Genomic DNA, 26,054 nt, shown 5'->3' with positions numbered 1-26,054 from the left:
TATGTCTTACAAATGTATATGAATATATTATATATATGAACATATGAAAAGGGAAAATATCTGTCTTTCCTCGTGCAGGAAAAAGAAGCAATTGGAAGAAGCAACTCTTGCTGCTCTTCCCCTCTCTGCAACACTTCTGAGGTTAAAGGAATAAAAATCCATCAATTTGTACAGGCTGACCTTGCAGTGTTGGGTTTTAGCTGAATTCAGATGTGCAGGATTAACCCAGCAAAGTTTACATGACATTGATTTAAGAGCTGCCTTACGGGACCTTCCAGCGAGTTCCATTAATCGGAATCTTTAATCGGGCCTTGGGATGAGGAAAAAAGTTGCTCGGCAGACGTGCAATGTATGATAAACAGATGTCCCCATGCATCAGACAAACCCAAATGCAGCCAGGGATCACCAATCAAGGACATGGTTTGGGGCAGGGAGCAGTTCCTGAGCCGTGGTTTTGCTGAGATGGAGATGGGATGGACATCTCCAAGATGGAAATGGGAATTCTCGCCTCTCATTGCGCGTTCAGGAATCACCCAGGAGCACCAGTTTGGGAAGAGACTTCCAGTGCCGGGCAGGAATGACCATGTGGATGGTTGGACTGCCCAAAAAAGGCAGGATTGATCAGAGGAGACATGGAAGGGTTTCAATGGGAGTCACAGCAAGGAGGGAATAACCTGGTGGTCATGGCAGCAGAGTGGGAAAGGACGTGGCTCTGTCCCCAGTGTGGGATTCCTTGATTAATTTTGCACTGAAATTCTCCAGCAAAACATGTTGGGTCCTTGGAGCAGAAGCTTCATTCCAGTTCTGGATGTGTCATTTCAGTTTGTTTTTTATTTTTAATATTAGGTTCTCTCACTCAATATCTCATCTCCTCCACAGTCAAATTTAAACTCTCCCATTTTTTACTTTCTTTTTGCCTACCAATTTTCTTTCCCCATTATCTTCTTCTAACGCAACTCCTTTTTCTCACACCCTTCACACCGCAGCCAGGTCACCTCATTTACCATTGAAAGGTACCAAGAAACATCTCCTCACCCTTGGGTCTCACTCCTGAGTCCTGAATCTCTTGGAAAATCCCACTCAAACTCCCTTGACCCCGGCTGGAGCACACCCAGCCCTCACCAGCATCTCCAGGGAAGTCAGCCGTCAAATCCCAGCAGATCTCCCAGGCAAAACACAATTTTTCAACTCCTTATCGCCCTGCTGTGCTGGGGCAGCCCTCAGCAGGGACAGGAAAAGGGCAAACAGCCTCTGGAAAGCCAATCCCTGCCAAATTCCCGCTCATTTCCACAGCGCGGCCGTGCCAGGATTTCACGCAGGAAAGCCAGCCGCGGTTTTCGGACGTGAGTTTGAAGACCCATTTCCTGAGTTATTAGGATTGAAATTCCACAAAGAATAATGGAATATGGAATCTGAAAAAGGAATATGGAATCGGGCTGGGGTAAGGGATGTGTGCATGGAAGGATGTCACCCAAGGAGGTAAAATTTCCACACATTTCTGAATAACAAGACAGAAAATCTTAGAGCAGGAGTTGTTATCAACTTAAAAAAGTCATGGCTGCCCCATCTGCCTGGATTGCACCAAATCAAATTGGTTTTATCTTTAAAACTCCATGGAAATCTCTTTTGTCTGCCACAAACCTCCCTCACCCTGAGCAGGATCTTTATGGCAAGAGTTTACACGTGGGAGCCAACTTGCAGCTCAGAATTTGGCCCATTTCTTTGGAGGACATGCCAGGAGTAGCCTGTGATGTTGTTTGGTCTCTGGAGGCAGCCCAAATGAGAGCAGAACAAAGCTTTGATGCAAATGAAAACCTACCAGTGAGTGCAGCTAAATAAAGAAAAAAAATGATTCTTTGTTATGGAAACCAGCAGAGGAAATCTTGAATTAGTCAGTGCATTGTGACCTCTCTCTGCCCTCCTGAAAAATGTGCATTTTCTTAAAGACTTTGGACTTCCCACTGCCAAAAGGGAGAAACTGTGCGACATTTCCAGCCACCTGGTGCAAAGCCCAAGTTTTATTTAGCAGGGGGAAAAAAATCATCATTATCGTACAACAAATGTTTCAAAAAAAATTGAATGAAAGGACAATTTGTGCAAAGCTGAATAATTTTGAGTGGTCACATCCAATCATGGCACAGACAGGAAAAGCTTGAGTTGATCTTGTGAATGAAGCATGTGGTAATTGTTTCCGTACATCCTCGTTAAGATGAAAAGCTACACAAATAAACAACAACAAAAGCTGCTCTGCGCCAATCAGGGGCTTGCTCCAAAAGAAATTTAAAAATATATATATATAAAAAAAGGGGGGAAAAATGTGGCTCGGAATAGTTATTCCCATGCTTCCTACTGGGAGGAGTCATGGATGGGTGGGGGTTATGGGAGGTGGCCCTGCAGGTTTTGCCTCTTCCCTGGGTCACCCTTGGGCAGCGCCGCTCTGGCACGAGGCTGGGCTGGGAGTGAGTCAGCGGAAGGTGAGGAAGGACATGGAGAGAACCAGACGTGAGCGGGGAAACGCCACAATTAACACCGGGGAAACTGCCCTTGAGGGACCCAACGGAGCCACAGCAGAGAGGAACCCTCTCCAGACGAGTGAATAATGACACTGCCACCCACCAGGCTCCACCGCCGCCCACGGGGGCTCACCACAAAGGTCCCTTTGAAGTTTTGAAAGGGACAGGGCAGAGGTGAGCTCCGTGCAAGCTCCAGGACCCTGTCCTGCAGCAGCTCCCTGCCACAGCTGTGTCCCTGGGATGGGGACCTCTCTGATTCGGAGCTGGAGACGATCCCCAGCTGACATCCGCAGCGCTGGCCGAGGGCTGCACAAAGAGCTGTGTATTCCCCATAATTGTCCTCCTTATCAGTGTGGGTGAGTGTGCAGTAGTCTAAATCACACAGTCATGACACTCCACATGGCTGAGCAGGAAGAGCCCACTTGGCCCGGGCTAGATTAGTCTAATCCCACCTCCCTTGTTCTGTCATAATACCCCTCCATCCCTTCACTCCCTATAAAAATATCCAGCTGTTGATTAAAATTAGTGAACTGTTGGCTTTGGGAGCCGAGTTGGCAGCTTATTCTCTGTATTTCCTAGATATCTCTGGATGAATTCCCCATTTACTGATCCTGTGAGCTGCCAAGCTCTCCCAGGCGGGTGGGATCAAGCCTTGGCTCTCGGGATAAATCAGGGCTTCCTCCTGTTCCTCCCCACCAACCTGCTCCCAGCACTGACATCTTCCCTCCACGGGTGTCAGGCTGCCTTGGGAAAGAGGAAAACAAACGCTGGCCTGTCAAAACAAAAAACAAACTCCTGGGTGCTCTCAAGAGTTGCACTCCTTTGAAAAGGGGACTAAAATAAAAGTCTGGCTTAAATCCCCCATACCCCTCTGCAGGCTGTGACAGGAGGCTGGAGGAAGCCACCAGGCTCTCCTCAACACTACATCTTGTCCAGCAGGCTGCAGAACACCAGGATTTTGAGTAAAGTGCTGTGAAATGTGAAATATTTCCATGTCTCAGTCCGGGTCCATCTTACAGAGCCTTTGCTGTAAAGAAAGAACCTTTGCAGCAAGAGCTTGTAAAGAAAAAAGCTGGGGTGGGGGGACAGCAGCCCATGCAGAGAGAAAACAGACAAAGTCGTGTGGGCAGTTGGAGGAATGTTTTGGAGAGGAGGATTCTTTTTTTTTTTATTGGATTTCTTCCTGCAGATTCTTTCTGGAGGGCTTGGAGAAGTGCTGGGAATCCTCAGCTGGTGCATGTTGCTGCTGGATTGATTTTCCACCAGCAAAGGATCTGCCTGCCGCTCTGTGGAGTCCTGGGAAGTTGGTGGGAGATTCTGACTTTTCCTAGAATAGCTGGGTGGCTCAGGACACCACAACTGCAGAGCTGGACCTCAAAGTAGCAGCAACCTTCTGTTCATAGTCATGGCTGCCCCAAATCCAGGGTGCAGCGGGAAAATAACCAACCTCAGCGACTCCATCCCGTCCTGAATGGGATCACCTGGTCTGACAAAGGGAAAGTACAGAGATGTCACCCCACAGTGTCCCTAAAGCAAGAGATGTCCATTAAAACCACAGTGCTTGTCCCCACTGCTGGGACCTCCCCCAGTCCAAACACAGACTGATTGTTCCAGGAAAGTGGTGCTGGAATTTAATACAACTTTTCTAACTTTTTCCATTAAAAAGCACCTCACAGCTCTGGTTTGTCAGCAGCAGTGCACAAGGAACAGTTTTGAGGAGATCCTTCCCTGCAGAGCTGGAATTCCAGCAAGAATACAAGGAGGATCAAGCTGGATTCCACAGCTCAGGCTGGGGGTCAGAGGTGCTGTCACTCTGCACTGAAATCTTTATTATAATTTTCAAAGGGAAGCACAGATTCTGCCATGGTCTGTACAGGAATAAAATTGGTATTCAAGACATTTTGATGATTTATTTTTAATAGCATGCTCACTTTAATATGTTAAAAGCATAGAATCTTAGAATTGTGGAATTGTTGAGGTTGGAAAAGATCTCTGAGACTCTGAGACGGCCCAGAGAGGATTTGTAAGCACACATCAATCTCCTGGGGCACCATGGAGAAAGACAAGGTAGGAATAATTTACAAAATATTTTCCTAAAGATGTTTTTCCCCAACTTTCCACTTTCTTCATTCACTTCACAAGGATGTGGGATCTCCTGGGATGGCAAGGGGGAAGGCATGAGCTAAGGGGAGTCAAGGGAAAAGACCCAGCAGAGTGGATAGACAGGACAGGGCACATCCTGGAGAAACCATTCCAGGAGAACTGGATCCTTTCAGACATGCTTGGGTGAAGAAGCCTAAAAAAAGAGGATTTTCCTGGTGCTGAGAGCCAGATTCCCACCACACAGCACTGCAGGAGCTCCCTCCTGGCACAGGGGGGACACAACGTCAGAGCATCCTGGGATTTGTCAGGATTCCAGCACTCTGCTCATTGCCCACTTATCCCTCCAGTCCCTGAAGCAATCCGCCTTTGGTGTGTCATTAACTTATCAGCTCGGCCTCGATTTATCTGCATTCACCAAGATCTGAAGTTGTGATGTTTATTCCCACCGCCCCGTGGGCGGAGGGAGATCCGCTGTGAAGATTTTCCAGCAATTCCCTTTGTGCTCCTTCTGGTCCAAAAGCTTTGGATGCAGCTGCACCACTGTCATCGGGCCTCTGGGCAGGAGAGGAGGGACAGCTGAGGGCCTGAGCCCCAGCAGGAGTCACATTCAAGCCCTAAAACAATCTGATGGGCACTGGAAGAGTCATCTCTTCCAAAGGTCCCACGGAATTTGGCGCCGACAAAACTTCAGCCTCTGGCGTGGAAATGGAACAGGCTTAGGAAATTGAACAGGCTTAGAAAATTGCACGTGTTCCTACCTCACACCCTTTGGAACCTGCCAAGAGCCATCTCAAATAATTGGTTTGATGCTCTGCAGGATTTTCAGTCTCTCAAAAAGAGAAAGGCACAAGAAAAATGCGGTTTGCAGGATTGAGAGCGGATATCGCGAGCGATGGCGATGGTGGTTTTCCAAGGAAAGAGTGTCAAAGAGTTGTGCTCATCAGGATGGACACCAGTAATAAAAATCCCCAGGGAAAGGAACAGGAAGTGGAGCCTTGGGTAATGCTGATTGCTATGAGATGACTGAGAGGAAAATTAAACATTAAACCCCATGGAAGTGGTGTTTTCCTTTCTGTTTCCCACCCAGCTCAATGTGCACATCCCTAAACTTTCCTGAATCATGATTTCCACCAAAATTTCTGCTTGCCTCCAGCGAGGGCAGCATGACCTGCAACATTCCTGGCAAAGAAAAGATAAAAAAATAAAACCAGCAAGAGGAACACAGCAAGAATTTGCAGAGCAAATACAATTTTCTGCCTGTGAATCCTATGGCCAGTTCAAAATCCATGAACACAACCCATGGAAGAAAGGGAGACCATGGAAGGCATTTGGAGAGCAGAGGACCAGAGCTTTGCAGAGCAATTCCAAGCTCAGGCTGGATTGGAAATTGGAAACACTGCCACTGAGCAGGAAAGCACAAAGGAGCTGCAGGATTTCACTTGTGCAATGCCCATGGCTTCTCCTCCTGGAGTTTCTTTGTTCCTCCCCTTTGGATCCAAATTAAGTGTGCCAACCACATTGTCAAAAATGACTGTATTTTCCACAAAACCTCCCTTTGCAATCACCACTGAGGAGAATATAGGAAATTACGTGAGTTTTTTCCAAAATAATAATGAATATTCAACCTGCGTTCGACAACCCTGTGCAAGAGCGAGTCTAGAGCAGATTTAGACAGAGGGGGACAATCTAAACAGCTTTTATTTTATTACCCTGATATGTTTAACTTTTTTCCACCCTTTTTCAGAGACTGGAACTGTAGGATTTGCCCTTTGCAGCTGTATGAACTGTATGTTAAGAGTAACAGAGCTGTCTCAAATCCCTTTGTATTCCAGGGACATTTTTCCAAGGCATTTTGTCTTCGTAACAATACCCAGAGCTCCCTAAATTTTGGGAAGGTCATTTGTTTCCTAGCAGAGAGATTCCCTTATCCAGAGCTTACTAGAGCCCAAACAACAATTTATAAACTCTAAGCTCCTTTCTCCTTCAAGATGAAGTGCTTTAGTGTTGAAGCCAAACTAAATCTTTAAATGGTATAAGAGGCATTTGGATTTTTTTTCCCTGCCCAGCTGACAGTAGGTTTACAGTTTATAATCTGGCCTTTGTAAAGGCATTTGTCAGCCTGGATATTTCATTTTAAAACGCGACCACCCATGAGGACGCACAGACAGGAAGCGTTTGTTCACTTGCACCAACAGCCCATTTGAAGGTTGGCTGCAAAATAACAGAATTTAGTCACAAAGGCAAACTTTTTTTTCCTTTTTTTTTTTTTTTTTTTGGTGCATTATCTCCCTAACATCTCGTTTTAAAAAGCAGCTTTTGTTTATGGGAAGCCAGCCCTCTGCTCTAAATTTGGAAATTCGACGTATTCCCCTAATCCCCACGTCCTCCCAGGGATGCTGGCTGTGCATCTTTGGCCTCCCAAAAGGCAGAGCTGCTTTTATCTCCTCTCCCAGGCTCCCCAGTTTAACTGCCCCACCAGAGGAAGGGGAGCCTTAGCACTCCAGGGGCAGAGGGGAAATGTTCAGCCCAAGTTAACAATTTCCACTGCAAGAGCTGCAGCTTCGTGCCCACCCTATTTTTTCAGATTTGTTTCCACCTCTAGCACAGATTTGGCCATGCCAAACGCTGGTTGCTTTTGCAATTGCATAAAAATCTGTCTTATATTTCTAAAAAGATTTCAATTCTAAGATTAAGGTGTCTTTTCATCCCTCCCATCAGGGACTTGACTTTTTCTTTTAAAGAAAAGTAGCGAGTGCACAAGTAATTAAACAACACCAAGTCCACCACACTCATTAGTACATTACCCAAAAAATCTCAAAATTAAAAAAATCTTAAATTTTCAACCCAAAACCACTACGCCAATCCAAAAGAGGAAGGCAAAAAATAAGATTTGAAGGTAAAAATGAGTGACCTTCACTTCTTAAATGGATGATTTTGTGTCTCCATGCCTGGGGCTGAGGGGGAGAAAGCAAGGCCAGAGCAGAGGGGCTCTTCCAGACAGCACCACACAGAATATTGCATTCCTTCCCCCAGCATCACAAGTAACACTCACTTTTTATCTCTATTGCTCAAAGGTTTAAAGGGAGGAAATAGTTCCAGCAAGTGATAAAGCTTTCAGCTTTTTTTTTTTATTTCACTGGGTTGCAAAATGTAACAATAAATAATAATTACCTCAAACACCCCTGGCACTTTGTGCCCCCTTCCCTTGGGGGACAGACCCCTTTAATACCTCAGAAGTTTTAAGAGTATTCTGAGCTTTGTGGCCCCCAAAATATTCGCAATATTTCCAATCCTTTTAATTCCCTACTTCCTACTGGTTCCAGCAGTTTCTTGTCACCCCAGAAAGCTTTTGCAACCCTTTTTTTTTGTTCCTTGGCTGCTGGTACAAACTCTGATGTTCAAGGAATCTTCTGCAGCAGAAACCATGATGTTAAAAAAAAAATAAATAAAAAACAAAACAAACAGGGGACTGGAAATTCTCCAATGGAATTTAAGAATGGTTTGGCCATCCAGTGCCATGGCAGGGACACCTTCCACCATCCCAAGTGGGTCCAAGCCCTGTCCAACCTGGCCTTGGGCACTTCCAGGGATCCAGGGGCAGCCACAGCTGCTCTGGGCTCCCAGGGAATAATTCCTACCCCCTCAGCCATATCTGATGAGTTCCACAAGAAAAGCGCAAGATCTGGTGATGTCTCCAGCACCAAAGAGGATTTTGAGAGAGTTTGTAGGGAGAGATACAAACAGAAATCTGGGGAAAACAGCAAGACAACATCAAAATGGCAACAGGAGAAATCCTGTGCCACGAGAGGGGAAAAAACACCCCAGGCAGGCTATTTTGAGCGCTCTCTTCACATCCCAAATGTCAGCGCTGTTTGGCCCCAGCCCTGCAGCTCCGTGGCACCGCGCTGCCAGCGCAGCGCAAGCCAAGGGAAACCTGCTCTGTGTCCAGCTGTCCTCCTGCTGCAGGCCTGGCTTCGTTCTGCACGGATCTGACAGCCCTGAGCCTTTCTGCTGCCTCCAGGCCCCGTTTTCCTGGCTGCCAGCAGCAGCTGTGCCAGGGCAGGGCTGCAGGACGTGCCTGGGGTGCTGCTGCTGCTGTTTGTGGCCATACCTGAGCCCGTCCTCTCTCCAAACTTGGGCTGGGAGGCAGCTGCGGTCACCAGGTTGAGCCTCTCGCCGTTCCTAAGCCTTTCCAGGCATCCTGGAGAGCAAACAACACTTTCCAAAAGGGATTTCTCACCCTTGCTGATGGCTCAGGCCGTGCTTTTAGCGGTGGGGCTGTGCAATGTAAGCTCAGGGAGGGAAGATTGTGTTTCCCTCTCTCATCAGAACACGTTGTGCTGATTTGCCGGGGCAAAAATCACCCTTTTGTCTCTTCAGAGGAGGTGTTGAGGCCTGCAAAATCTTTAAATGGACTTTAGTACATGTGGTGGTGTTTGCAGGGGTCCCAGGACGAGGGAAGAGATGAGAATCTTGACTCCATGTTTTATTATTTTATGATATATATTATATTAAAAGAAAATTATATACTAAAACTATACTAAGAGAATAGAAGAAAGGGTTTCATCAGAAGGCTTGAAAAGAATAGAATGGAATGATAATAAAATCTTGTGACTGACCAGAGAGTCTGAGACAGCTGGACTGTGATTGGCCATTAATTAGAAACAACTCGCATGGACCAATCACAGATGCCCCAGTTGCATTCTACAGCAGCAGATAATTATTGTTTTTCTTTTCCTCTGAGGTTTCTCAGCTTCTCAGGAGAAAAAAATCCCAGCCAAAATATTTTTCATAAAATATGTCGTGACAAGCACGTTGGGTTGGATTCCACCCTGCTGCTGGAGGTGCTCTCCTGCTCTGCCCAAACACCAAAGCCAAAGGAAATGTGAAAATAAATATGAAATGTCTCTCTGAAGTGAAATAAGCTCTTGATGAAGCACTTGAGCCTGATCCAGGCCAAGGGAAGGAGTAATCTCTCTCAGTGTCATTCCCTCCTCCAGCATTTCCATCTGCTGCTGAGAGCACCCTGGGTGCCCAGGTAAGGGCTGGCTCACAGCTCCAGTCCTGGGAGTTTAGAAAGTTTTAACCTCACCTGTTAAAGGCAGGAAACAGCCAGAACTGAACCAGGGATGGTTGGTTTATGGGGGAGAGCATCAGGAAGGCCCCAACACCAGGAATACTCCACTTTTTGTGGAGCAAACTGTTATTTAAACCAGGATTAACCCATGGGAAACATTGAGGTTTCCCTTTTCCTCCAGAATAACACTTCTAAAAATAAAAATTACTTTTTCCTCCAGAACTGCTGCATCCCTGCATGGATCAATGCCAGCCCTTGGACTGATTTCCACGTTATCATCTTCTCATCCCACATGACTCCTTCAGCAGCTTTTCCTCATCTCTTCCTGGCACAGAGATTCCATAATCAATAACCCACATAATCTTTGGAGACAACCCCAAATTTATTTCCCCCTTTTCTGAAGACATTCAAAGCCAACACCTTTTATTTTCCACCCCCTGAATTTGCTGAATTTGAATGCAAAGCATTATTCTGCATTCTCATGGCACTGAGGAGAGGAGGAATTGCCTTTTCCAGTGCCTGAAGGTGATACAAACCCTTCTGGCCCAGGCTGTGCTGTTAATGGGAGCTCAGCAGTGGGGATTTAGGGATGTGGGGATTTAGGGATGTGGGGATTTAGGGATGTGGGGATTTAGGGATGAGACCCCCTGAGCCTGGGGAACCTGAGGAATCTCTGCCTGCCCCTCGTTTTACAGCTCCAGATGTAAAACTGCCTGGTTCAGTCTGAGCTGGGACATGTTTTAAGGCACGTCCAGGGATGTGAATTCAGACCAAGCAATTCCAGGTCAGCTCATCACTCCCATTCTCAAAATCGTTGTGTTTTGCAGGAATATGGGTTTCCCCCAGCCTTGCTGGAGCTGTCTGCACCTCCCTGTGGCTCCTAGGGATGAGTTTAAGTTTTCTAGGAAACCTGGAACAGCCCCACTGACCCAAATCTTCATTACAGACAATAAAAATGATTTTATAACAGTATCTAAACCACTCCACAGCATTTCTAAATTTATTTTGGGTTTGTGTCCCAGCTTCATTTTTCCTCAAAAAAGACTATTCCATTATAAGTTTAATCCTTCTGAATCTTCTTCCCAACACTCAACCTTTATTTATTATTTGTAAGGGGCATCTATCATCCTGCCTTAGAACTGTAAATATTCTACTCTCACCGAGCACAGCACATCCTTTCTGTTTAAAATCCAAGCTGGGAGGTTTTATATAATTTTTTTTTTCCTTCCCAAGTTGAAAGGTCCCAAAGATAAACTTGCGAAGATCCCAAAGTTGTGAAGCACAGCCTGAGCCCATCCTGCAGCCCAGCCCACCCAAGGGATCCCCTTTAAGCTTAAATTGAGTCAGTGTCAACACCCAAAAGATAATCAAAATTAAGAAGAAAAATAATTACCTGGAAAGCAGGTGGTAACTGAGCCTAAATGCAGGGAAGGAGGAAAGGAGGGACTCCTGGAATCCATTATTGGGAAAAATTATTTTCTATTGACTCTCATAACTGGACATGAGGCTACAAAGGATTTCGTTGGATCCAAAGGATTCATTAAGGATTTCATTAGAGGGCTGTGATGTAGGAATTTATAGGGGTTGGGCACAGGGAGAGGAGAACATCACCCAAATTATTAATCCACATAATTTAAAGGAGCAACCTGGTCAAACAAAGGCAATGTGATAGCTTTGAATGGTGCCTGCAGCTTTTCTGAGGCATCCAATAAATAAAAAGCAAAATGGGGTGGATTTTCTCCAGGCACAGCTCTGCAGAGTGAGAATCACCTGCTCCCTCAGTCCCCAAAACCCAGTCAGAAACACAGATTCCGTACCAGTATTTCAGCTTTTCAATATTAATTTGGTTTTATTTGCTTCATTTCCAGCAGAATGAAACCCAGGATTCTCCTGGCAGGCCCCGAGGGGGACAATTTATTTTTCATTAGTCCCAAATTAGCCCAACGATGAGACAACTTTTCAAAAGGAGAAGTTTGAAAGTGGTTCCTTTCAGAAGAAAGTCAGGACCAGGCACTTTGTGGTTTGTTTGGTTTCTTAATGGTTTCTGTCCCCTCTCTGAAATCCTCCTGGCTGCCCAACGCAAACTCAGGATTGATTTTAGTGCAGCCAAAGGTGCAGCTGAACTATTAAATTACATCAAGCAGGAGGCCACAGAGGTCTCCTTGACACTGGCACTGGCTGTGGTGATGATAAAGTGCTGTTCTCACATGCCTGGGGTCGGATTCAATTTGTAGTGAGGATGGATAATACGAGGATGTGGCTGTGTTCAGTTTTCCCTTGATCCCTGCCCTGGAGTAATGAATCCAAAAAAAAAACCCTGTTGGCCCAGTGGGTATTTCCTTTTTCAGCAGTCCCAATCCCACACTGGAGCAGCTTTGGGCTGTCACCTTCTCACCTGAGCACACCTGAGCTGTAACAACACACCTGGCCAAGCAGCAAGGGGTTAACACCACCCTGACCCAGGCAAGGATTGGTCAGCAACAGATCCATGGCAAAACTGAGTCACCATCACTCCAAGGCCACTCTGCCCTGGTGGCTTGGCCAACATCCCACCCACACCAAGTGCCACCAACACCCCACCCATGAGGATGTGACCCCACACCACCCCCTTAACCACATTTTTCCTTCAGACCCCCCAAAATGAGGGAGTTTTGGGATGTTTTTTCCTGCTTCCCTCCCATTTTCCACCAGGGAGATCAGTGCTGGTGGCACAGGCATGGAAAGAAGGGGCGAGAGGATGCTTCCCCAGTGATCTCACCAGCCCTGAGTAAATTCTCTGACCAAAAGAGAAGGGCCAAGGGAACAATTTGTGCTGCATCCTTTAAATGCCAGATCTCCATTTGCGAGCGGCGTTACAGGAACAATCAGGGCACTTAATAGCCAGCTGTGAGGCCATCAGGTATAAATATTTACAGAGGTCTCTTGCAACATGGACATTCCTGCAGATGCAAGAGGATCCCAGGCGTTCCGCGGCATTTTCGCCTTCTGCAGAAAGAGTTCTCTTTGAGGCCATAAAACTACAGAAATAGCATTTTATGGAAAACCCACACCTCACCCACCCCTCAGGAGCTGTTCCTTCTTTTTTCCTCTTTTGGAATGGGCGGTTTTCTCTGCTTTTGACTCAAATAAGAGGTTGCAAAGCAAAGGTTGTTCAAGGCATGGAGGAACAGCGTCCTGTGGAATTGCAGTGGGTGCTGAGATGTACAAAGGCATGAAATTAAGAGGGATGGGGGGGAATTAAGCAAAAGAAAATCCCTCTTTTATGGCAAAGCCCTTCAAAAGAAGAGTTTGAAACCTTCTTATTGAAGAGATCCAATACTGCACAAATCACAGTGCTGGCAGAAGGGGTAGAGGACCTGATGAATAATTTTTGGGGACACCCAGTTCAAACACAATGGAGACTTTCAGCAAGTGAAAAACAGACCTACAGCACATCCTGTGCATTGCCTGCCATTATTAAAACTATCTCTTGGTTTCTGTGCTCCTTCATCACCTTTTTCCTTATTCTAAATGCAAATTCTCATTCAATACCAGATTGTGACTGAGAGCCTGGGAATTACCATGGAAGAATCCAGGTCTTTCCAGATATTCCTTCTTTGTGTATGAAATATAACCAAGGAAAAAGTAACTTCAAGGAGGAGTTCATTTCTTGATGGGGAAATGAGGTTTTAGGAGACCAGAATTATGGAATCATGGTGTCCAGCCATCAGCCTGATGAGATTGACCACAGCCAGGCTCTGCAGCATTCCCAGCTCTGTTATTTTTCACCCCAGACACCAATTTTCACCTGATTTGTAGGACTTTGTGATGATAAAAATGTGCTCTTGTGTTTATCAGCCTTGGCCAGAATGGGCTGGGTTCAGAAGGGAAAGTTGTCCACTCCATTTCCCTCAAAGTCAGATGTGGAGCGGGTGAGGCAGCACCATCAGCAGCATTCCTAGGACCTAACACAGGTTAAATCCCATTTAAAACCATGCAGTTTTCTCATTTTTTAGTGTCACCCTGCTCTCCTTCTCCACATACAACACCATTCCTCCAGCACCAGCTGTGGATGCTCCAGTTGGGATTGGCAAACCCAGTTGGGATTGGCAAACCCAGCTGGGATTGGCAAACCCAGCTGCCCATCCCTCCTTTTACACCTCCAGAAACGCCCCCAGAGCCTTGGTGAGAAATGATTGCAATCCAATCCAAAGTCTGGGAATAATGGCAAGTTTTCCACGCAAATCCTATTGGTGAATTCCTAAAAAAAACCCAAAAGGTGCCGATTTTGTGCTGGAAAGGGAACAGAAGTCAGCTCACAATATTCCCGCCTGCCTCCCTTTACTGATTCCAGACGCCAGGCCAGGCAGGATCTGGCTATTTTCACTATCGTGTTATCACTCCACAATATGTCAGCAAATTCTTGTCCAAACATGATTTTTTTTTTCCTCCAAGCCACGTTTTATCACTTCTTTTCCATAATCATGACTGATAGTGAATCTAATCTGAATTGGGCTCGGAGGAGGCACGAGAACAATGAGGTGCCTTCAGCACAGGGAAGCACATCCCCTTCTTTTCCTCCTAAAGCCAGATCCCCTCAGTGCTGAGACAAGGCTGGAGAGCAAAACATGCACCTCCTTAGGCACCTGAAATTGGAAATAAATCAGGGAATGTCAAAATATGGGAATGTCAACAGTGGTGCAGGGGATCAGCATCTCTTGGGAGCTGCTGGACTGGCTCAGCTGACAGCTCCAAACCCAGGATCTTGCTCTGGGCACATCCTTCTGTCCCAGAGATCACGGAATGGTGGAATGGTTTGGGTTGGAAGGGATCTTAAAGCTCATCTCATTCCACACCTTTCCAACCTGGCCCTGGGCACCTCCGGGGATGGGGCAGCCAAAGCTTCTCTGTGCTGGGGCCTCACCACCCTCACAGGGAAGAATTTTCTCCTAATATCCAATTTAATACTACCCTCCAAACTGAAAACTTCATCCCTCCCATCCCCTTCATTAAATATTTCTTTCTCTTTTTTTTTTATTTCCTTAATTTTTGTGTTATTCTCCTGCTTTATTAAAAACCAGTATTTTCACTCTGAAAATTGCTCCCATTTAATCTTTATTTACTTTCTCAGCTCAAATAGGTTGTAAATAAATCAAACAGCACATTTGCTTGATTTCAGAGGGAGCTGGCAAAAGCCAAAGCTTTACAAGTTCACATTTTGCCTCAAAAATTAAAATTAAAGAAAATCAAAGCTTATCTGAGACTCGTGCATCAAATGCAATATCCCTGCTCTGTTGAACCCAGGGCAGCCTGATCATTGCAACAGATTTAAACCTGGAATTTTATGTTTCCCATACTCAATTACAAATTCAATTCCTATTTTCGAGCCCAGCTCTTGACAGCCCAGAACCAGGACCTTTTCTCCCTAAAACAGCCTCTACCTGTAATGACAGCTCCTCTAATCAAGAGAGGTGACAGCTCCCCTAATTAAGAGAGGTGACACCTCCCCAGGCCTGAAAGCCAAACAAGCCCTTGGAAATCTGCTTTTTGCTGCACCCAAAGTGTTGACGTGGATGGGGATAAACCCAGTGACTGCAGAGGGCAGTTTCTTTCTCCAGGCAGGAATATTTTTGGACAATGCTGCAGGGTAAATAGGAGGAAAAGCAGTGGTTTAGCAAACACAAATCTCTCCAAGCTGCCAAGCAAAATTAACCCCTCTCTTAATTTTTTCAGGTTTTTTCCCGAGCTGAACAAGGCTCTTGGGAAGGGGAATGGGTTTTGTGCTGTCACACTCAAGAGGTAACTGAGCCTTTCAAGTGCTGATCTGACTTAATCTTTCAAAAATGTGTCCAAATTGCCTGAGCAGGGAAAAACCCATCCATCCCTGCCCTCTCCCCGAACGGAGAGATCCTTCAGAGCAACTCCTGCATTCCAGAGGTAATAACCTCCAATACCTTAAGTCAAAAAGCCAAGCCAAACTCCCCAGATAATGCATTTGGGATTAAGGTTAAATAGGCTCCCGTCACTAATAATGCATCTGCTCCCCATGGGGAGATTTGGTGGGACTTGAGGGATGGAGCTGCTCCTGCAGGGCTCCCCAGACAAAGCCAGGGGAGCACCAGGAGCACCCCAAGCCCACCCCGGTGCCCCTTTCCTGACTCCCACCCTGGCTTTGCAGCAGGGCACAAAAAGGGGGGGAAAAAAGCTGGATTCAATCCATTTGGAGCTGGCTGGATGTGTCTGGGATGGAGACAGATGCTGTTTAGACAGGCTGGGTCGGTGGGTGGCCGTGCGAGGAGACCATGGCTGTACAGTTTATAGAAGGCTCCCAGCATAAATGAACTGTTGAAGACCATTGGAAGCCTCAGTGAAATCACAACACGCAGGAACACGGGGGAGGGAGGGCGATAAAAAAAGGCTCTTTTTGGAAAAGCACGGAGAGAAAAGGGATGTTTGGGGAAAATCACAATGAGGGGGGCTCTGAAGCCGCCATTCATGAGCCCCCAAAGAAAGTAAACACGCCCAGGAGGGGCTGAAAAAAAATAATTAAAAAAAAAAGTCAGATCTAAATAGTTTTTCCTGCATCAGGGCTAAGGAACAGACGTGCCTTTGCCCTGCTCCTGTCTGGCCTTGCTAGGTGGAAAGCTAATATTTGAGGTCATGCTCCAGTGGGGAATATTTGGATATTAAAAAAAAAAAAAAAAACTGTCCAGGCTGCTTTGCCCATTGCCAGCCTGCATGGGATAACAAAAAAAGAGAAAAAGAAAAAAAGAAAAGAAACTGATTTGGAGTTTCCTGGGTTTATTTAGAGATAAGCCCGAGGTGACCTTTCACTCCCACACACACACTCGCCCAGAAATGGAACTGTCTGATCCTTGAGGTTTGTGCTCAGGAAAATCCAGAGTTTAATGTGGCAAATTGCACCAGAATCCTGAAATCTGGACATTGACAGACTCTGGGATTGCAAGGAAATTTGCTGGGAATGAATTCCAGCCTGTGTTCCCCGCTTAGGGAACAACAATCTGCATTAGCTGCTTGCTAAACCCCAAGACCACAAATCCAGTTTGTTCCTACATTTCCCCTCTGTGATTCAAGGTAAGAGCCAAAAACTGGAAAAATATCCAGGATATCCCAGCTGCTTTCACTCCCCTGCTCTCAAAGAAAAGGAACATCCCAAAACCTCAAAATTAGAAAAGATCAGATCATTTTACACCGATCCAAAACATCTCTGCGAGTATTTTTTCCCCTTCCTCATCCCAGGCTGGAGTTGGACTTTAAACTGCTCCAAAATCCCATGGGAAAGGTTCCATGGTGACCTTGGAACCTCCAGGTTAAGGGCTGGACTCAATAATGTTGGAGGGATTTACCAACCTCAAAAATTCCATGATTCCATGAAGGAGGGAAGGGCAAAAGGAAGAAAATACACGGAGATCAATCCCAGTGTTGGGTTCACAGGTGGGCTGGGAGCAGAGGATTTCTGGAGCTTGATGCCACTGGTGTGATCAAAACCCCAAAAATTAATAAGTTCGATGTACAATATATTAAATATAAGATAAAAACATCACCAATTTGGGGGAATTTCTCTGGCTTTAGGACTTTTCCCTCAGCGTGATAGGGAATGCTCAGAGATGAACACTCCCAGCATGGAGAGGGTGATTTGGAGGAGGCACAAAGAGCTCTAAATCCTGAAAAACCTTTGGCAGAAACCCAGATCTCACCTCACCAAAATGGATTTAAATGGTGCAGGTTGGGAAGGAGCAATGAGCCCTAAGGAACACCAGGGCTGTGGGAATTCCAGCATTGGAGGGATCCATGGATGGAGTTGGATGATCCCAGGCACTTCTTGGGGATGGCTCCTAGACAAAAAAACAGCAAAAAAGAGGAAAAAAAAAATCAATCAAAAAACCTCTTTTTGATGAGAACTGCAGCTAAACCATTTCCATCCTGGAAATGAACATTTCCATGTCAGAATAAAAGGAATTAAAATGCATCTAAAAATAATTTACTGTCCTGAAGCAAGCCATGACAAATTTATCTGTGGAGTTTGGAGGATTTCTCTCTGTTTATTGGCATTGCAAGTGTTACGATGAAAAATAGAGGCATCAAAAATAAACTCTGCTACTTCATGTTTAAACTCCTGTGACTCCCTGTACTCTGGATTTTCTGGACCTCCACAGGAATTCATTCAGTGGAAAAATAAAACTGTCCAGCTATTAAAAAATGTGCAGCCTCCTCCTAATTAGTGGCTGATAAAGCGATGGAAACCATATTTCTCCCAGTTTTGACCAAACAAAACTAAGATTAGAACATCTAACAATAGAAATTCCTTTTAATAGCATGAAAAAAAAAGAGAGATCAGAGTGTATTTCACCTATCAAAAGTCAGTATATTTAATTACAGATGCCAAGGAGTATCAGAAACTAAAATATTAAATGATATTAATGCTGAAGAGGCATCTCCATGCCCATACATTACGCACAGAAGCGAGAGTTCGAAGCCAATCTTAATTAACTATTTGAAATATCTCCAGCTCCCACCTTTCCCCCTCTCCATAAAACAAAAAACCAGCCCAGGTTCATCATGCTGGGACCAATCCCACTCCCCTTTTTCCGCGGGATCAAACTCTGATTTCCACTGCCCCTCTTAAATTGCTTCCACGGCACAACCGAGCCCTATCAGCGGCGATTTTTCCTCCTGTCTCGCCCCTGCTGCTGCCTTGATAAGGGGAGCGCTCCCCTGGCCGCGACTCCACGCTTAATTAGCTCCAGATGCAGCCTAATTAGTCAGTCTGCAGGGCCAGCATTGTTCCCTTGTCACCCGAGCCCGAGTGGAAGAGCTGAGGTTGAACATGAGAACCAGATGCCGGCGGCAGCGCCGTGCCCATCCCGGGATCCCCCTGATCCGGGGCTGGGGACAACTGTCGGAACTCAGTGCATCCCTCCGGGTGTCCAGAGCTGACAAGGACCCCGCCAAGAGGCTCAGAGACCCTGGGGATTTGATTTTGACCCCTTAGAGCAAGCTGCCAGCTTTGTATGAGGACCTGAAAGTCACACAGGTTTGAATGGTGTAATAATAAAGTTATCGCAGGGTGAAAACGTAAATTTTAGGATTTTTGGTATAGGGGTTATGGGGGCAAGATGGAGGAACTTGGGTGTGTCCAGCCTTTCCTCTTCTTCCTCTTCTTCTTCTTCTTCTTCTTCTTCTTCTTCTTCTTCTTCTTCTTCTTCTTCTTCTCCTTCTTCTTCTTCTTCTTCTTCCTCTTCTTCTTCCTCTTCTTCTTCTTCTTCTTCCTCTTCTTCTTCTTCTTCTCCTTCTTCTTCTTCCTCTTCTCCTTCTCCTTCTCCTTCTCCTTCTCCTTCTCCTTCTCCTTCTCCTTCTCCTTCTCCTTCTCCTTCTCCTTCTCCTTCTCCTTCTCCTTCTCCTTCTCCTTCTTCTTCTTCTTCTTCTTCTTCTTCTTCTTCTTCTTCCTCTTCTCCATTTTCTGCAGTGATGTTGGCACTTTGGGATTGGTCTAGAGTAGAAGCTCACTGTCTAACACAGGTGATAGGTATTGGGAATTAAGTGTAAATATGTTATACGTAGTTTGTAGTATAAAAGGACAACACAGAGTGCCTGTGGCTGTCCTGCTGAGCAGATCTCCACTGGGCAGAAGGAAAATTTTATAGATAAGAATTAATAAATAACCTCAAGACCGAAAATTGAAGAGCTCTGACTCCTTCTTCAGCCGCGCGGGCCGAAACAGAAACATCCTGCCCATCCCGGGGCAGCAATTAACAAACAGCTACCCGAGAGACAACAAATGCTGTGTTTCAAATGTTGTGGTGTTTTAAATGTTGTGTTTGAAAGCCACGGGCATGGCAGGAGTCTCCCATGGTTCACGGGAGGGAAAGGGTCACAGATGGAAAGATCCCGTTCCCACTAATTCTCCGTTGGCGCATCCTCATGCCAGGGTTTTGGGACAAATTGCTTTGATATCCAGCACAGATTTGCTCAGGCTTTTGGTGTCTCTCTATCCTCACCAGATTTAGCCTTTAATTCCTTTGGTGTCTCCCTATCCTCACCAGATTTAGCCTTTAATTCCTCTGTAATCCCACAGAGATACCTCTAATTTCAGCGCAGAGGTTTTCCCAGCCGTTTTGGCTGATTTCAGAGATTGGCTTGATGGAGAGGAGCTCCACATCTGGAATTAGGGAAATAAGCAGGAAAATCAGCAGGACAAAGGATGGACAGACTCTGGGATTGCAAGGAAATTTGCTGGGAATGAATTCCAAACTGTTCCTCACTTAGGGAACAACAATCCGCATAAATTGCTTGCTAAATCCCAAGACCACAAATCCAGTTTGTTCCCACGTTTCCCTTCTCTGCTTCAAGGTAAGAGCCAAAGATTGGAAAAATATCCAGGACATCTCCTTTCTCCTTTCACTCCCTTGCTCTTGAAGAAAGGAACATCCCAAAACCTCAAAATTAGAAAAAATCAGATCATTTTACACACTGGGCTCGGAACCACCAAGTTAAGGGTTGGACTCAATAATGTTGAAGGAATTTTTCAACCTCAACAATTCCATGAGTCCATGAAGGAGTGGAGGACAAAAGGAAGAAAACACATGGAAATCAATCCCAGTGCTGGGATATCTGCTGGGATATCCAGAATATCCCAGCTCCTCTCTCCTTTCACTCCCCTGCTCTTGAAGAAAAGGAAAATCCCAAAACCCAGTTTCAAAGGTTGCCTTGCTGGAGAGGAACAATTCCATGTCTGGAATTAGGGAAATCCCCATGCCAGCACCAGGCCAGCTCTCTGTGCTATTGCTTTAAATCCAGCAAGGATGGGAATTTTTTTTCCCATTTTAAGGAATTTTTTCCCATTTGTTCCCATTTCCCCCCATTATGTTTTCCCATTTATTCCCATTTTTCCCCATTTTTTCCCATTTTAAATCTCATTTTCAGGCTATACACCCCAGCTTTCCACAATGTTGTTTCTAGTTATCCTTCCCAGGCAATTTTTATTCCCAAATCCCTACAAACACAGGGATGACATCAGGGCACCCTCCACCCCCAGAGCCCCTGATGAGCCAGGAGGGACCCATGGATGTGGCTTTGTCACCCCCTGTGCCTGCCTGTCCCTCCTGCCCTGCCTTGGTGCAGGAAACCCAACCCCAAGGCACGGTTTTGAGTGTGATTACAGATTTTTCCAGGCTTTCCCTGCGCCTAATTACGGTGGGGCTGTGAGGTAAGCAGGGATAGGTTTCAGGATTTGAATGGTTTAGTGTGGAGCAGCGATCCCGTGCTCGTTTTCAGGGAGTTGAAGGGAAATTGGCAGCTGCATTTGAGCACCAAGGGACTAAAAACAAAGCACAGTGAGGTCTTTAGTCCTTTAGTCCAGCTTCCTCTCAGCAAGTGCCTTGTGATTCAGCTGGACTCACCTAAAATAAAAGGAAATCACAGAAAACGACAATGGCAATTTTTTTCCTGTGTTTGGTTCCTGTCTTGTCAAACCAAACTATCACTGAAATCCATCCAAAAGCACCAAACACCAAATCCTGTCTGTGACTCCAGGCCTGGATGATTTTTCTGATGCAAGCAGGCTGTTTAGGAGGTTCTTGGTGTGAGGACTCTTATTTGGTATCTTTTAGACCTTTTTGCGTTGAAATCACTCAATAATTTACCATCTCCTTGAGTTCAGTGACCATCCTGAACACAAAGCCACCCACACACAGAAGAAGACCTGGAAGTTTGGACCTGAATCCATAAAAAAACCAGATTTTCTATTTTTTTACCAATTTCCAAATTTCTTCCCATCAGATCCTGCAGTGAATTCACCAGAAGGAACACACAGAGAGAGAGCAAAATCACTTTCCTAAAGTCTGGAAAAAATAATCCATCCATGGCACATCAGGTTGAGGAAGAGACATCTGGCTTTGATTAGGTTTTATAAGGTTGATAGCAAATAAGGGTATTAGAGTTAATTTACTTATTTAGAGAGAAACGACTCAATCACAGAAGCCGTGATTGTGCCTGCATGTTTGGAGAGCTCCAAAAATCCCCTCCAACCTCCTCTGGGAGCGGGGCTGTGCCAATGGGAAAGAGGAGTTCCTTTTTTCCACAGAGATATTCCCGAAGGGATGCGAAGATTAGAGGGAAAGCAGCAGGAATAAAGTCCTGCCCAGACTTCCTGGCTGCTTTGGACAACATGCCAGGGTGGGATTTAGGGATGGAGGATGAGGAAAAGCCCTGGAAGTGCTGGAATTTATGGGAATGGAGATCCACAGAGGATGAGGTGTGGCAGGTGAGACAGAGGGAAAATCCTCAGTGGGTTTGAAGGGATTGTAAATGCAGAGGTTTTAAATGAAGGGATTGTAAATGCAGAGGTTTTAAATGAAGGGATTTTAAATGAAGGGGTTTTAAATGAAGGGATTATAAATGCAGAGGTGTTGGTTGGAAGGAACATCTTGGGGGCGTGTAGATCGAAGCCAAAATGTCACCTTCAAGATGTCCCATCCACGTGGCTTTCTGGACATGCCAGGGATTTCTCCTCCTCATCCTCCTGGGAGGAATTTTTGTTTCCAAATCCCATCCTGTGGCCGCTGCCCTTTGTGAATCTGTGAGTCAAGCATGACCTTGCATTTCTCTATATCACATCTATGCTAAAAACCCCAGGTCTGGCTCTTCCCACAGAGTGATTTGGGCTGTCCAGGGAGGGGAGATGGGAGAAAATCTGTGGAAATTTTCTTCCCCCGGGGTCACTCCATCCCTGCTGGCACCTGATAGCCCCGAGGAGGCTCTCAAGGGCCCTTTCAGCACACCCCTGTCCCAGACACATCCACCCTCTGTCATCAGCTCTCTCTGCTCTTGCTTCAAATCCAGCAGGGATGGGATTTTTTCTCCCATTTTCTCCCATAAAAATATTAATTTTTATTTTTTTTTAAGGAAGCAATAAACATTTTTAATGTCATTTTCGGGCAGCACACCTGAGATTTCCGCAACCTTTCTTGTGCTTATCCTTTCTAGGGATTTTTTTCTCTCTCCTTTTAGTTTTCTGTTTAACTTTTGCTGGAAAAGAAATTGCTGCTGCCACCAGCTGGAGTTTTTGGGCAATAGCCTTGAAACGTTTCCCTGCATCCCACGGACACGGCTCCAGCTGCTTGGACTTTTTATTCCTGCTCATTTGCAGTTAACTGGAAACAAATTTAAGCCCAGCTTGCTTCTTGCAGGCGCAGAACAAAATTATGTGACAGCTGATGAATTTTTCTTGAGCTGGACTCCTTCAGTGCCAGGAATTCAGACAGAAGTTAAATAAAATCCACTCTCAGCTGCAATTTCATCATTAAAACAGTCGTGAACAAGTGGAATTTTGGAGGCAAAAGTGGTCTGAGGAGTGTGGTCCTATCCATAATTTTTTTTAAATAAATAAACCTGGAGAAATAATTGAAATTAAAGTCAGGATTATCCCCTGGTAGGTGGTGCTTCCTTTGAGGGTCATGGTTTAGGATGGACTTGGCAGTGCTGGGATTTTGGCAACCCCAGAGGTTTTTGCCAACCTAAATGAATCTTTGGCTCTTTAGTTCTTCCTTCTAACTCTTCCATGATTAATGCATTGATTGAAAAGGAAAAGCTGTGAATTTGGGAAGGATCAGCAAAACACTGGGGATGGCAGAGGCTGAAATTGATTTTCATGGAGCTGAGCAAAATTTTTCAGCGCATTTCAAGCCTCGCTTCCAGCTGCAGCCGTAAAAAACCTCGTCCATAAAAACAAAATCCACTTTCCCCTAACCCAGCGCACCTCACTTGGATTTCCTACTCTGCATTTACACCACCAGCACCGAGGAGCAGAGCTGGAGGAGCCAAGGCAGCCCTGGAAGAGGTGATTTATGCACAGAGCTGAGCCCGCAGATGGATGCTCTGGGCTGCTTTGCCACTGGCAGATAATTTTTGATTTAATCCATGCCACTCAGGGCAGTGGCTGTGCTGACCCTTGGCTTTTAACCCCGAGCCCTTGGCTGTTCTGGCTGCAGGAACTACTGTCTGTCCTCTGATAACCCTGCCAGAGCTCAGCTGCGGCTGCTATCTCACACGGGGGTTATTGATAAGGATGTGGAATCAGCCAGAAATGACCACCCGGGCAAGAAATTGTATTTAAACCCCATGTAGGAGAGATTTTATCTGCTTTTTAGGCCGTGGATGTATCCAGAATTTTTGGGGACACCCGCATTTCCCAGCCTCAAAAGCTTTGCCCCTGTTCCTATTCCATCATAGCAGAATATTCTCATGTATCAAATCCCTTTTCCCAACCACAAAATACACATATCTTATTTTTATATTTATTATTTATATGCCAGTTCAGGCTGGATTCCACCCTTGTAAGACTTTAAAAACAGCCTTGGTTTTAAATATATTTCTCTTTTTACCAGCTCAAAGTGAGTTTGTCTTTTCCAAGCCAAAGCCATCACTGTCTCCTAGCTGCCACTCCAGCTTCTCCCATTAGCCAAAGCACCTTGAATAACGCCTTTTTCAAGTTATTAATTCATTATTTTAATTTAGGTAATTAATTTATTAATTCATTTATTTAATATCTCTGTATCTAAATCCCATGGAATATTTTCATCTGTCACCCAGGTGAGATTCAGCTCCATCCCCTCTCCCTGTTTGCCCAGCTTAACAGGAGATGGGAGAGAAGCACTTGGAAGAATAATGAAACAAAAAAAAAAGGGGGGGGAAGAAGGAAAAAAAGATTAAATGATGGCCAGGAAGAGGAGGAATGAATTGAGAAAAAGAAAAGCTACTGGGAAAAAAAAATCGAATGATGGTCAGAAGGATGAGGAACCCCTTGAGAAAGAGGAGCGGTGCCTGGAAAAGGAGGCGGTGTCGGACCTGCATTCCAGGGAGTGCGTGTGGAGAAGAATTCGGGTCTCACCTTCCCCTCTGCTGGGCGGGATTTATCGCCCTGCTTCAGGAAAGCCCCGGGATGATGGATTCGGTGCTCTGCTGGGAAAACAGCCCCGCTCGGGAGCGCCGGCAGCGCGGGGGGGGGTGGATGCGAGCGCTGATAACGGGCCGGGCTTTATCTCCTGCAGAATTTCAGGCTAATCTGGGCTTTTAGAGAGAAATGTGTTTGGGAGAGGCCTGGCCGAGCCGCAGGTGGCTCTGGGGAGGGGGGTGATGCTGGAGGGATGCTCGGCATTTTTTGGGGCGGTCGGAGCGCAGGGTGGTCCTGGCAGGGCTCCCGGAGGGTTTCCATGGGGATGCGGCTGGATCTGCCATCCCCGGAGGGCAGATAAGGGATGCTCAGGGCTTCCCACTCCGAGCAGGGATGCACAGCTGGCAGATTGGCAGGAGGGAGATAAGGGGCTGCCCTCCTTTTAAAAGGGAGCACAGGCAAAGCTTTCCAAAAATTGGGTTTGCCCAAGCCCACAAAATCCATCACTCTCCCAGAGCTATGACAGTTTAAAGTCTGCTGCCTCCCCGTCCCTCTCCACCCTCCTTATTCCAACATCTGAAGGAGGAATGGAGAGGAATGAAAGTGATAAAAAATTGCTATAAAATGTTTAATATCTATAAATCAAGTCTGCAGCTCCAGCACTGCCTTTTTCCTTTCCCTTGCAAAGACTGAACGATTGCACAAGAAAATATCTCCCAGTCCCAGCCATCCTGGCTGCAATCAATAATATCAGGAATTTATTTCGGGATTGGAGGGACATTTCTGTGCTTGAAGCAGACAGGTGGGAGGCTTTAATTAAAAAATTAAATGAGGTTCAGTTCTGTCATAAAAGGTGACATATTTCTTTATTCCCCTCTGTCACTGCAGGTATAAATCAAACCCTTGGTATAAATAGGTTGGATAACTGGATCCTTGGCAGTGGAATAATACAGGAACTTCCTCACTGACATCAGGGCCTGAGCTGTGGAGCTTTTCCAGTATCCAAGAAGAGCCAGCCAGGCAGGTCCCATCTTCATGGATCACCCAGCCACTGTGGGAAATGCTGTATTGAGCTCCATAAACATCCCAGGTTTTATCAGGGGCCAGGGAGGAGATGGAGGATGCAGGGACAGAGGGATCCACGTGCCAGGATTGTCCTTGGCAGTGTGCTCCATGCCCATGATGATGGAATGTTCCCATTGGGCACAGGCTCCTCCTGTCCCTCTGTGACATTGCACAACATCCCGAGTTAAGATTTTGCCCTTCAACACAAAAGGAGCTTTATACAAGCACCAAAATTATCCAGGATGGAGCAAATCCCTTGTTTCAGTGCTGTTTCTCCAGCCTCAACTGGATAGGACTCACCAATTCTGGCATCAACAATCTGTCTTTCTTCCAGCTCATCATCCCTACACCTTCATCTCTCCAGGATGTTTTCCCCAAGGTCATACTCCAGCAGCTCCCTGGGTCA

The sequence above is a fragment of the Zonotrichia albicollis genome, chromosome 13 (genome assembly GCF_047830755.1).
Source record: "Zonotrichia albicollis isolate bZonAlb1 chromosome 13, bZonAlb1.hap1, whole genome shotgun sequence".
Classification (NCBI taxonomy): domain Eukaryota; kingdom Metazoa; phylum Chordata; class Aves; order Passeriformes; family Passerellidae; genus Zonotrichia; species Zonotrichia albicollis.
This window is presented reverse-complemented; position numbering follows the sequence as displayed.